Here is a 13445-nt window from a genome sequence, read left to right on the forward strand (position 1 = left end):
TGTAATGTGTAATAAAAGTGTGAGGGGTAGCCCACGTAGCTGTTGCACAAATATTATCAAGTGGTTCCCTGGCTTGAAAGGCTGCAGAAGTAGACAGTGACCTGGTAGAATGAGCCTTGATCCTGTAGGTAAAGGTTTGCCTTCCGAGCTATAGATAAAGGCTATACAACTGGAAATCCAATTAGATAGTGTCACTTTAGAAACTGGTAAGCCCAATCTAGAGCCTGAAAAGGAAATGAATGATCTGATTTCCTGAAAGACTTAGTTTGCTGTGGATAAAAACTTAGTTGTCTATGAACATCTAGCTGATGAAAACGGTACTCAGCTGCATTACAGTGGTTAGGGAAGAAAACTGGGAGTTCTATTGATTGGTTTAAGGTAGCATTAGAACAAAATTTGGGGACAAAGGAGGGATTAGTATGCAATGACACCCTGTCTTTGTGAAAAATTAAATACGGTGGCTTAATAGACAAGGTCTGTAGCTCTGATACCGGTCTAGCTGACGTGATAGCTACCAAAAACAAGATCTTCCAAGACAAAAATTTTAGAAAAGATGAGTTCAAAGGGGGGAGAAGTCAATTTGGACAACAAAAAATTTAAATCCCAAGAAGCCACTGGTTCTTGCAGAGGTGGTCTCAATAGAGTGGCCCCTTTCAAAAAGGTCTTGCATAGCTTATGAGACATTAAATTGGTATCTGGAAAACCCAAGTGAAAATGAGAAATCACCGCCAATTGGACTCCGATAGTGGCAGTGGCAGATCCTTGCTGAAAAAGCTCAGAAAGAAAATCCAGAATCACAGGGATAGAAGCAGTGTATAGATCTACATTCATTCTCTGTGCCCAAATAGAACATATTTTCCATTTACTGCCATACAGCCTTCTAGTTGAAGGTTTATGGGAGGACATAAGAATATGTGACACTGAGGATGATACATTATGAAGCCTGATTATGGATGGAATTGGAGCAGCCACACTGTCAATTTGAGGTTGTGGATTGAGGGGTGTAGTGAACCCATGTGAGTCAATAGATCTGGAGCTGGGTCCAGAATCCAAGGATCATCCAGGAGGAGAGGCTCAAGGAAGAGGAACCAAACCTGACGAGGCCAGTAAGGAGCAATGAGGATCAACTTGTTTCCCAGCCGACTTGCTTTCTGAATCACTTTGGAAATGAGAGGGATTGGAGGAAAGGCATACAGAAGTCCCATGGGCCAATCATGAGCCAGAGCGTCTCTGGGAGACACCAGCGGAGGGGGAATGAGGGAAAAATAGCTGCTGCATTTGGTATTGACTGGGCTGGCAAAAAGGTTGCAGCAAGGCTGTCCCCATTTCCGGAAAATCTGATCCACTGTTTCCCAGTTCAGAGACCACTCGTGAGGCATTAGGATTGCCCAGCTGAGCTTGTCGGCTCTCACGTTGGTCATCCCTGGAATGTGCGTTGCAACCAGAAAGTGCTGGGAAGAAATCGCCCATTCCCAAACTCACATGGCCTCTCGACAGAGTCGGTAAGATCTGGTACCGCCCTGTTTGTTGAAACACCAAACCACCGCCATGTTGTCTGATTGTATCGCAATTGTCCCTAGAGGAAGAAGGTCTTGAAGTGCTTGCAATGCCAGAAGCACCACCTTCATCTCCAAAACACTGATATGCAGATGAGCCTCGTGTTCTTGCCATGTGCCTTGGTCAGTCCTGCCAAGATAATGCCCGCCCCACCAGATCTGGGAGGCATCTATGATCACAGTGGCAATGGGTTGGGCCGGAACAAAGGGGGCACCCGCGATCAGTTGATTGGGAGCTATCCACCAACTAAGGTCCTTTTTGCATGATTTTGTCAGCAGGATAGGATGACTCAGTGGGAGAGATTGGAAGGACCATTGGGAAGACAAAAGCCAAAGGAGAATTCTGATTTGCAACCTGGCTAATGGTACCAATAGAATTGTGGAAGCCGCAGTCCCGAGGAGCTGAAGAACCCACTTTACATTGACTTTTTGCAATGGGAGAAAATGTTGAACTTGGGAGAATAAGCTCTGTGCCCTTTCAGCGGGGAGATGAGCTGTCATGTTCACTGTGTCTACCTCTGCGCCTATAAAAATCACAGATTGAGAGGGGAATAATGCAGATTTTTTCCAATTTATGGAGATCCCCAACTGAGCACAAAGTTGAATTGTGGCGTCCCTGTTTTGGTGGAGTAGATGCCTGGTGGGGGCAGTAAGGAGCCAGTCATCCAAATACGGAAACACCTGGAATCCCTGATGTCTCAGGTGAGCTGTCACTACTGCCATGCATTTGGTGAACACCCTGGGGGCTGTGGTGAGACCAAAGGGCAGAGTGCGAAACTGATAGTGACTGGCTCCCAGCCGGAAGCGTAGATGGCTTCTAAACGCCTTGTCCATTTTTTAGTAGGCGTCCTGAAAATCCTGAGAGTACAGACTGCAGTGTTACCATCTGAAACTTGTCCTTCTTCACCGATTCATTCAATCTGTTGAGGTCCAATATTGGCCTCCAATCTCCGGTTCATTTTGGAACTAAAGAACCTGGAGTAAGTTCCGGATCCTATCTGGTCTGCTCGGATGGGCTGGATGACTCTTTTTAAGAGCAACTTTTAGATCTCCACAGTTGCTTGATACCTGTGATTGGGTGGTACATCTGGGATCCTTTTGGGAACAAACGGTGATAGGGAAAAGGGTATGATATAGCCTCTGGTAACAACTCTTTGTACCCACTTGTCTTGGGTGATATTTAGCCAGGCTTCTTGGTACAAAGAAATGCGACTCCCGACCGGCCCCAGAGAAATGCAGTCGGGCTCCACATCAGGAGCGCTGATAAAGCCATCCTTGAAAGGAATCATGGCCTTGTTGGTATTGTGGACCGTCTCTGTGTCTAGGACATCTGCTGTTTCCTCCTCCTCTGCCTCTGAAGGAGGATTCACCGTGTGTGTCAGGAAAGGCCCCCTGGGACTTCTTGAACCACATTTTACTGCCCCTTTGACCCTTGGGGTATGGTCTGGAAGGGACAGTAAAACGCACTCCCACGGCAGAAAGCGTCTTTCCTTCTTGCTCACACAGAGTGAGTGTATCCTTCACCTTGGAACCAAACAATAAGGAACCATCAAATGGGGTTGGTGAAAGAAGACTTGAATGGTTCCGCAAAATTACATAAGCGCATCCAAGAGTGGCACCTAAAGGCAACACCAGAACCCGCTGCTCTACTCGCTCCATCCACAGCATAACAGATAAGTCGCATGGAGGAGTTAACCACAGAATTTAAGGTTGACAACTGAGTAGAAATCTTGTCAGGACCCCCTCAGTACACACACCTTGTATGGAATCTCTTAACTCCTTGAGGAGATCCCTCTGCAACCTCGTGAATTGCGTGAGATAGTTCAGCAATCAAAGGGTAAAGGCCGCTGAACTAAAAATACACTTCCCAAATCTGTCCATCTGTTGAGACTCCTTGTTTGGTGGATGAACAGATGAAGTCTCCGCTAACTCCTTCGCGGCCGCCGCCACCACCATGGTATCTACGGGAATGCCCTTGGACAAGAACTCTTTACCAGGAGGGGCAGACAAGAACTTATTTGGTCTCCTGGGGACTGACCCCATGGTGTCAGGAGTATCCCACACCTTTTGACTAACTACATCCATCAGTTTGTCAAAAGGTGGAGACACCCAAGAGGCAGAGGACTGAGACCCGAAAGCCTTCAGGCACATTGACTCATCAGAAGGGTTAACAGTGGGCCAGTCAAACCTCTGCCTAAGGATCTCTAAAATGTCCACAAAGGAGACATCATTAGACGACGACTTGGGGGACCCTTCTGACTCCTCGAGGTCAGTGTCCAATGTCAAAGACTCATCCTGGGAGTCAATATGTTTCCTCTTACATAACCTCTTCTGTGGAGGCTTCTTGGAAGGATATTCCAGGGAAGCCTCAGAACAGTGGGGGCCACCAGCCCATGGCTCCTGAGGCTGCGGGTCTCTGCTGTCTCCAGAGAAAGTAGGGGCTGAGACTAAAGTTGGTGCTCTTGGGGGAAGAGTGCTGATGCCACTGGTAGGGGCTGGAGAATGAGACAGCATGCTCCTCATCATCTCAAATGCCGACATCTCCAGCACCGAAAACCTCCCCGCTCTGAAGAGATGTGGGTCGGTGCCGGAGCCAGAGCTGTCGGCTCCGAGATAGATGCAGGGTCTGAGCTCACCCTGGCCAAAGCACCGAGAGGAAGGCTCGGAACCGAAGATAGATTCCAACCCTCCCTGTCAGTGCCGACAGGAGAGCTTTGGCCCCTGGACATGACGGATGGCACTGAGCGTGTCTGAGCCATACCCGGCTCCAAGGCAGCAACAAGGTGAGTTGGAGCCGCATTTCCTCCATTGGAACCAAGCACTCAGGCTCCGAAAGGCCAGTATGGCTCGGAGGAGGAATAGCAGACAAGGGCAAAGCTGGGCCAAGTGGCTCCAGAGCAGAATGGGTCAGAGCCAACAATAATTTTGGTAAGGCAGACGATTTCAGGAGTCTCAGCACTACCCTCTCCACATCATCTTCTGAAAAGCTTCTGGAAGATATAGTTGGGGATCTTGACCTGGGGGGCACTGGAGACTTAATTGTTATGTTATATGTTAGGGAGCTTACAGACTGGATCTGAGTAGCAGAGTCAACTGTTGTATCAATAGGTTCAGAGATCGGTTCCGAAACACCTGTAACCGACTCTGACACCACCATGATGCTCTCCTTCGGCTCCAAAGGCTGAGGAATTGAGGAGGCAGATTTGGATTGTTTCGACTGCTCCGAGACACCAGCTGGTGCTGGAGAAGGTCTTTTTGAGGATTTTGATTTACCAGACTTAATGGAAGCCAAAGAACTGTATAGTGCTTCCTCAAAGAATGGTTTCAATAAACCCTTGAGTATGAGAGTGTTCTTTCTCTCCTGCAATACTCTAGGAAAGAGAGCATGGCAGAACAAACATGACTCCTGTAAGTGGATGGCCCTTAGGCAGTAGACACAGCTACTGTGGCCATCCATTAAGGACATCTTTTGGGAGCATTTCATGCACTTTTTGAACCCCGAGGGTTTATGCTCCTTACTTTCCTTAGACATATTACACACACACAACCCAGAGAGATTGGAAAAGAGAAAAAGGAGGAGGACTAGGTCCTCTTACTAAAACAGGCCTAGCCCTAAGGAGGAGTTACATGAGGACTTGGTCCTCTAACTTAAATGGGTCTAGCCCAGTGTAGAGAAAGCTAGCTAAAGAAGTTACATGAGGACTAGGTCCTCTAACTTAAACTGGCCTAGCCCGGTGCAGTGAAACTAGGCCTTCTAACTTAAACAGACCAGAAAGGAAAACCCATGCACACAAGAGAAGCTGTAAATGACGCAATAAATTTCTATATTCCAAAAAAAAAAAAAAAAAAACAGGTAGCATACTTGCAATCCTAGTAAATTCACAAGCGGATCCCCGCCAAAACAGTCAAAATAGCAGAAACTGTCAAAATAGCAGAAACTAACTGCCAATGGTGACCAAAAAAAAAGGTCAGAAGAATAACAGAGAAGACAACAGGAGCCCCTGTTGACTAAGAGCGGAAAACCACCAAAAACTCTACCTAATAATCAAAAAATGTGCAACGGTGCCTAAAACTAACTGGCACACTATGATACCAATAACAACTAGTAAACTAAGTTGCACTCAAAAAGGGCAAGCAATAAAACTGCCTAATATTATTAGCAACACTAAATATACAATAAAGGTTCTAATAAAGCATTGAATACGACAGAATATAAAGAATTTTGAAAAAACTTAGCCAGAGTCAAGAGAAGCACAACCAAACTTGTCGATGAGGCAAACAAGATCTGGGGATTGTACTAGTGCACCATGGGATACTTGCTTAGCCACGAGCCAACCAGAAGTCTTCCAGCCTGTAAATCGGCCGAGTCAGAGCCGAGGATCGGCTCCGAACCCATATATAAAAATGAAGGTGAGATCTGACTACCCAACATCATTGAATTTTCCACCTAAAACATCATATACAACTCTCTCTCACTCGATATATATATATATACACACACACACACACACACACACACATTTTATATATATATATATATATATATATATATATATACATACACACACACACACACCTTTATCACTGTACCTTTAACACAGCACCAATCTCCCAGTTAGAATACCCTCGTATACACTCCACTCTTTCTGTAACATGTGCAGCACACAGCCAACTCAACTACTAAACCATTACTATACCCATTAACAATCTTCACCCTACTCCTACTACTTTCTAACCTCTTCTCCTACCACACTCAACTTCATAACCACACCCCATCCCCCTTGGCAGACAGAATCCACAGGCAATCCCATCAAACTAAAAAATGTCCCTATATTGCCAGGCGACCTTACCTACTCCCACCCCTTTCCTTACTCACACAATAAACTGACAATCAAAACAAACCCTCACACTTCTCAAAGACAAAACAAGATCATACACAAATTAAGCAAACTCTAGCTACACCACCCCATAAACTCACTTGTTGAGGAGACATGCACCCCACTCCAGGACCCATTACATCAACCAACCCCAACTTAAATCAGCTAAATGTCTTCTACCACAGACCTACCTCATCTCTCTTCTTAAACATCAATGCAAGAAGTACACTTAAAATTCAGGACCTTCATGCCCTACTAGCTCTATATAATCCAGATATCATTATATTAATTGAAAAAAAAAAAAGAGTTGGTGCATTGGTTGGTTGGAGCATGTCGTCCTGTATTTGTGCTTATAGCTTGCAGTGTATGTTTTACTGAATGTTGATCGAATCTGGAGACTGTGCTCATGCATGGTAGTTTGCTCTGTAAATTCAGTCCATACCTGTCAACGCTCCAGATTTTCACCTCAAATTTTTGGTTCCTCCTAAAAGCTGTGTTTTTTTCTGGCAAATCAGTGAGAACTGAAGTAATTAAATAATGACAAACACTTGAATTTTAGATGCATCCCTCAAAAAATGCATGCTAATGTAAAACCCGTTATTCTAGCAACTTCTTAGGTTTAGAAGAACAATAAATTATTTCCCTATTTTTGGGACTTAGTTCCATTATTTTGGCTTTTGTCCAAATTTTTTGTGCTAAGTGGTTGAGAGGTACGATTCTACCAGCTGTTTTGTGGGTAGGTGCCTGTGTACTGTGAGTTTGCCACACCTTTGAATGCACTAAATAATGGAGATATTGCCCATTTTGTTTAGCTCATTATTGTTAAAAATGTTTCATTATGAGAAGATTTGTCCCCTAAAGGGTAATCCAACTATTACCTCTTATAGTCTGCAGTTCTCAATGACTGGTAAGATGTAAATGTATCTAGTTCTAAATGTGAATTAATTTTGGATATCTATATTATTCTTATTCTTCCAAAAAATACATTAATAAAAGGGATTTTTTTTAGCCATTACGAACCTTCACAGGTACAGACAATAATATGTTTTGCCACAGAATGAGGTTAGTTAATATCTGAACTACGCTTTTTTCCACACATCTATATTGGTCCAAACCCAGCATCAACGCATGTTCAGGCCCAGATTGGGTGGTTTACCATCTCAATTTAAAGTACTCTCTGGTAAACAACAAACAAATGCAGTACAGGTGAAAAGCTGATCGAGATGTAGCTTTGTAATTCTCTTTTATATGGATAAGGGCCTGAGGGCTTTTTCTGCGTTTTAATCAAAACTTTTCCTTTTGGGTTTTCTTGTGGTCTTTTCCAAAAAGGGATAAAAAATAGTGGTTCTTGGACCTAAACTTTCACAGATGGGACTCCTGCTGGTACAGCCTTATTTTTAAAGTAATAAGGGCTGACATCAAATTAAGTCCTGTTTCACTATCAAGAACATTTTTTTTTCTTCAGTCATTTGTGTTTTGCCCTCTTTTTCCCTCCTTATTCAAGCAGGAACTTCTTTATGCTTATCTAATTGTTTTCAGCCTCTGTCTGAAGTCTCAATCTTTTTTCAGTAAAGTATTAAGAAAAAGGCTTTACCTCCCTCCAACGATTTAGTAAATTTACAAAGCAAATTGCAGGATTCAGTGCTATGGTCAGACACTAAACAAAATATGTGTGGTGTGTGGTAATCCTTTGAAACTATTTGTCTACAGCAAACACTTATTTATAAATTCAGAGGGGAAAGACATATGCTATAAGCAATTGGAGAGGAGAAAAATGGTAGTTCTTCACTTTTTCATAAATAAAGAAAAAAAATGATTGAAAAATTCGAGGAGTCCAATGAAAACTTTTCTAAGCACTACAGAAGAGTGACCAATGGCTTCTCAATTGTAAGAAATGAAAAGGCAGTACGTAAACTCTGCTTCTATGGGAATTTCACACAAGCTGAAAAAATGGATGGAGAAGCATCTCAGAATGTAAGGGAAACCAGTGTGATGATTTACTGTTATAATGATCCTTATGAAGATGGTCATTTCCAAATTAATCTGAAAAGGCCATCCACCGTCCACATCAATAAAATGGAGAGATGAATTATGGATTGTGAACTTTGAAAAAGCAGTTTTAAATACACAAACAAAATTCTTAATATATTAAAAAAACTCAATAGACTTGCACAGATGGAATACAGGAAAGGTACAGCACAGCTGTAATATACTAGGAGATGCCACTGGGGCAGTAATGCATAAAATCATGGTTTACCCATCCTGTGTGCTCCACTTTTCTGGCCAGCATTTTCATCAGCTATACTTGTAGTCCTAATAAAGATCAACACTAGTCTCGCACACCAGCATTCTATACAATAAGAAGTTATGTACTCACCATAACGTTCCATCCGAGTAGGTATCTTCATTTGTCTGCAACCTTTGGGATACGGATCCGATCTCGGATCCGAGCCGGCAACTTCTACCACAGCATAGATCCAAGCTCCAAGCTCCTCCCTTTACCCATAATCCCCAGCCAACCCTGACTGACCTCAGATCAAGTTTGCCCGATATAACCATTGTTAATGTGCCCTGGAAGGGGCTTATCTAAGACAGATCCTAAACAGAATCCTATAGGTCAGGGGGAAGGAGGGGGGATGGGTGCAGACAAATGAAGATACCTACTCAGATGGAACGTTATGGTGAGTACATAACTTCTTAATCTGAAGTAGGGACTTCATTTATCAGCAACCTTTGGGACAGAGTCCCCAGCTACCTGAATCCTGGGTGGCCTTTATGGAAAAATATTCCAAAGCACTGCAGAGCCAAAGGACGCCCTACCTCTGGAGATAACATCCAGTTTGTAATGGCTGATAAAGGTATGAGATGAAGCCCAAGTGGCTGCGGAACAAATATCATCCAAGGGAACCCTAGATTTAAAAGCCGCCGAAGTAGCGACGGCCCTAGTAGAATGAGCTCGGACTCCCTGAGGTGCAGGCCTTCCCGAACTCTGATATGCCAAGAGGATACAACTAGCTATCCACCATGACAGGGTAACTTTAGAAACTGACTTGCCTAAATTTGTTTTGGCAAAGGAGACAAACAACTGGTCAGATTGCCTATGACCAGCAGTTAGATGAATATAAAAGCGTAATTGTCTGTGCACATCCAAGGAATGCAGTTTGTACTCTCCTTTGTTCTGGTAGTTGGGAAAGAACACGGGAAGATTAATAGATTGATTAATATTAGCTTCCGAAGATACCTTAGGCAGAAAGGACGGATTGATCCAGAAGTAAACTCTATCCTGATAGAAGGCTAAATACTGCGGTTTAACACAGAGAGCGTGAAGCTCAGAGACCCTTTTAGCTGAAGTAATGGCCACCAAGAAGGTCGTCTTCCAAGAGAGGTATTCAAGATCAACTGTAGCCGCCAGCTCGAAGGGGGGGGTTGTCAAGGCCTGTAGAACCAAAGATAATCCCATGGGGGTACTACCTCCCTGACCGGAGGTCTGAGAAGGAAGGTACCCTTGAGGAAAGCTTTACAAAGCTTGGAAGTAATTAGAGGGCCCGATTCATGCCCTACATGATAATGCGAAATCGCTGCTAGTTGTACCTTGACTGTAGAGCAGCTAGCCCCTTGATGAAAAAGGGTAGTTAGAAAATCCAAAACCGACGTAAGAGGCGCCGTGAATGGATCTAAGTGATGGTGCTCCGCCCAAATGGAGAAACGTTTCCACTTACTCCGATCGACCCTTCTGGTGGAAGGTTTATGTGCTGCTACTAGGGTGGCTTTGACTGGTGAGGAGATTCCGGGAGTCCTTATCAGGAGTGGAACTGGAGCAACCAAGCCGTCAGCTTGAGGTTGACCAGGTTGGGGGTCGGAAGACCCAGAGGGTGAGTAATGAGATCCGGGAGGGGATCCAGAATCCAGGGTGGATGAATCAAATGAGACCACAGGTACGGGAACCACATTTGACGAGGCCAGAATGGGGCAATGAGGATCATTTTGCTCCCCAGCCAACTGGCTTTCTGTAAGAGTTTTAGCATCATGGGCAATGGAGGCTAAGCGTAAAGGAGACCGGGAGGCCAAGCATGTACTAGAGAGTCTCTCGGGGACTCCCCCCTGAGGGGGGATTAGAGCGAAGTAACTGTTGCATTTGGTATTTGAAGGAGAGGCAAAAAGATTGCAACAGGGTTGCCCCCATTGGGCAAATATTTGCTTCGCTACTAGAGGATTGAGAGACCATTCATATGGGGTCAGAATTGAACGACTGAGCCTGTCTGCTAGGATGTTGGACCATCCCAGAATGTGCATTGCAATGAGAAAGCGGTTGGTGGATATCGCCCATTCCCACTCTCTCATGGCCTCGCAACAAAGAGGATAAGACCTGGTTCCCCCCTGTTTGTTGATGTACCAGACAACTGACATGTTGACCGTTTGTACCGCAATCGTCCCAATTGGAAGTAGGCTGTGAAGTGCCTGCAACGTCAGCACCGCCCTCATCTCTAGGATATTGATATGCAAGGACGTCTCTGTGTCGTTCCACGTGCCTTGGACCGTTCTGCCTGAATAGTGCCCCCCCACCCCAGGCGAGAGGCGTCCGTGGTCACTGTGGCGACGGGGGAAGACATTGAGAATGGATGTCCCGTGTGAAGGCTCGGGGACTAGAGCCACCACACGAGTGACCCTCTGCAAGCCCTGCTTAGGGGAATAGGATGGGACAGGGGGTTGTGAGAGAGGGACCATTTTACCTGGAGGGTCCACTGCAGGACCCTCATATTTAGACGGGCTAGGGGCAGCAGAGAAATTGTTGCCGCCATGGACCCTAGAGCCCTCAGGATCAATTCCGCCGGTGGAGCAGGAAGTTGGAGAATGGCCTGAACATGCAACCTCAGGTTCTGAAGCCGATCGGGAGTCAGGAAGGCAAGCATTAGTCTGGATTCCAATCTTGCCCCTATGAAATCTATTACCTGTGTAGGAGCCAGAGAGGATTTGGCCATGTTGACAGTCAACCCTAGGCGTGGAGCAAGATTGAGGAAATAATCCCTGCCTGAACAGAGCAGATGCCTTGTTGGGGCAATGAGGAGCCAGTCGTCCAGGTACGGAAAGACCTGAATTCCCTGAAGCCTCAGGTGGGCCGCTATAACCACCAAGACTTTGGTGAACACCCTGGGGGCTGACGTGAGACCGAAGGGGAGGGCCCTGAACTGAAAGTGACTGGCTCCCAGCCGGAAGCGGAGGAACCTCCTGGAACGTCTGTCCACAAGAATGTGGTAGTACGCATCCTTGAGGTCTATCGAGCACATCCAGTCGTTCTCCCGTAACAGGGGGAGAATAGATTGTAGTGTGACCATCCGGAACTTTTCTTTGGGTACTGCCAGGTTCAAGAGAGAGGTCGAGGATGGACCTCAAGTCCCCCGTCTTTTTTGGCACCAGAAAGAACCTGGAGTAAAACCCTAATCCGAACTGATCTGGGGGGATGGGTTGGATGGCTCTTTGTAAAAGCTGCTGAATTTCTGTAGCAGCTGCCTCCCTCTGATTGGGAGGTACGTCGGGGAGGCTTCTGGTTTTCGGGGTTACAATAAAGGGAATTTAGTAGCCTCTGGATATGATGTGAAGCACCCAGCAATCTGTTATGGACTCCCACATTGCTAGGTGCCTCGAAAGACGCCCCCCGACTGCCTCCAGAGTGCAGCAGCCGGGCAACCCCTCAGGGTTTCTGCGTGGGCCTCTCAGAGAAGGGTTCTCTCGACCCAAAATTTCTGGGACCCCCTCTGCCTCTAGGGTGGCGTCCTCCCTGTCCTCCTCTGCCACAAGAGGACTGGTTGTCCAGAGCAGACTGGGACTGATGCGATTTCTGGAACCACATCTCCTTCTGACCCTTTTGGTTCTTAGAAAAGGACCTCTGGGGAGCAGAGAAGAGGACTCCGACGGCAGACGTCTTCCCGTCTTTCTCGCTCTGGACTAAAGTGTCGCGAACGGTTTTGCCAAACAATTCAGAACCATCAAAGGGGGCATAAGCGAATGACTCCTTAAAGGGTTCCGAGAAGTCACAATGTCGGAGCCAGGCTTGGCGCCTCACTACCAGGCCGGCTCCGCCAGCTCTAGCAGCTCCTTCCATGGGGTGAGACAAGAGCTGCATAGAGGTGTTGGAAACTGAACGTAGAGTGGACATTCGGGAGGAGTACAGCTGCTTTTCCCCTTCCGACATGGACACTGGGGGGGGAGGCAGCGTATTCTTTTATTAGAATCCTGATGACATGTGCCATATAGTTCAGCGCCCTCATGGAGAAGGTTGCTGAACTGAAGACCCGCTTCCCAAGGTGGTCCATCACCCGAGACTCCTTGCTCGGTGGGTGGACCGCGGAGCTCTCCTGAGCAAACTCCCTCTTGGTGGCCGCTGCCACCAACATGGCATCCACGGGGGGGACCTCTGCTCCAGTGGGTTCTTTCTGCAGGGGGACTCAGGATCCTATCTGGGCGCTTGGGGACTGGCTCTACAGTGTTCGGCTCCTTCCAAGCCCTGGTGGAAATAAGGTCCACCAGGGGGTCGGGGGGAGGGGACACCCAAGAGGTAGATGGCCCTGCTTCGAACGCCTCTAGGAATACGGACTCATCGGAGGAAGCCTTGGGGGCAGACCACCCTCCCCTAATCCTGAGCATTTCCATGATGTCTCCAAAGGAGACATCCTCGGGGGGTGACCTTGGGGAGCCTTCCCCTTCATCTAAGTCTGTATCTTCCATAAGGGACTCGGGGGAATCCACATGTCTCCTCTTACACTTAGCTTTGTGAGGAACCTCCTCGGGGGGGGCTGTCCGAGGAAGTCTCACCAGCAATGTCACGTTCCAAAGGAACACCCAGAGGCGCTGAAGCAGGCTGCCCCGAAGGCCGGGTGATAGGAGCCTGAACCAGCTGAGAGGGAGTGCAGGGGGGAGCCGAAGCCAGGACCGGAGGCCCGGATGCACTCAACAATGCCCTCTCCACCACCGCAAAAGCCGAGGGGGAGCCACTCTCGATAGGATCCGAGAGTCG

Source organism: Protopterus annectens, chromosome 13.part0 (assembly GCF_019279795.1).
Source record: "Protopterus annectens isolate FY-2018-M chromosome 13.part0, PAN1.0, whole genome shotgun sequence".
Classification (NCBI taxonomy): domain Eukaryota; kingdom Metazoa; phylum Chordata; order Ceratodontiformes; family Protopteridae; genus Protopterus; species Protopterus annectens.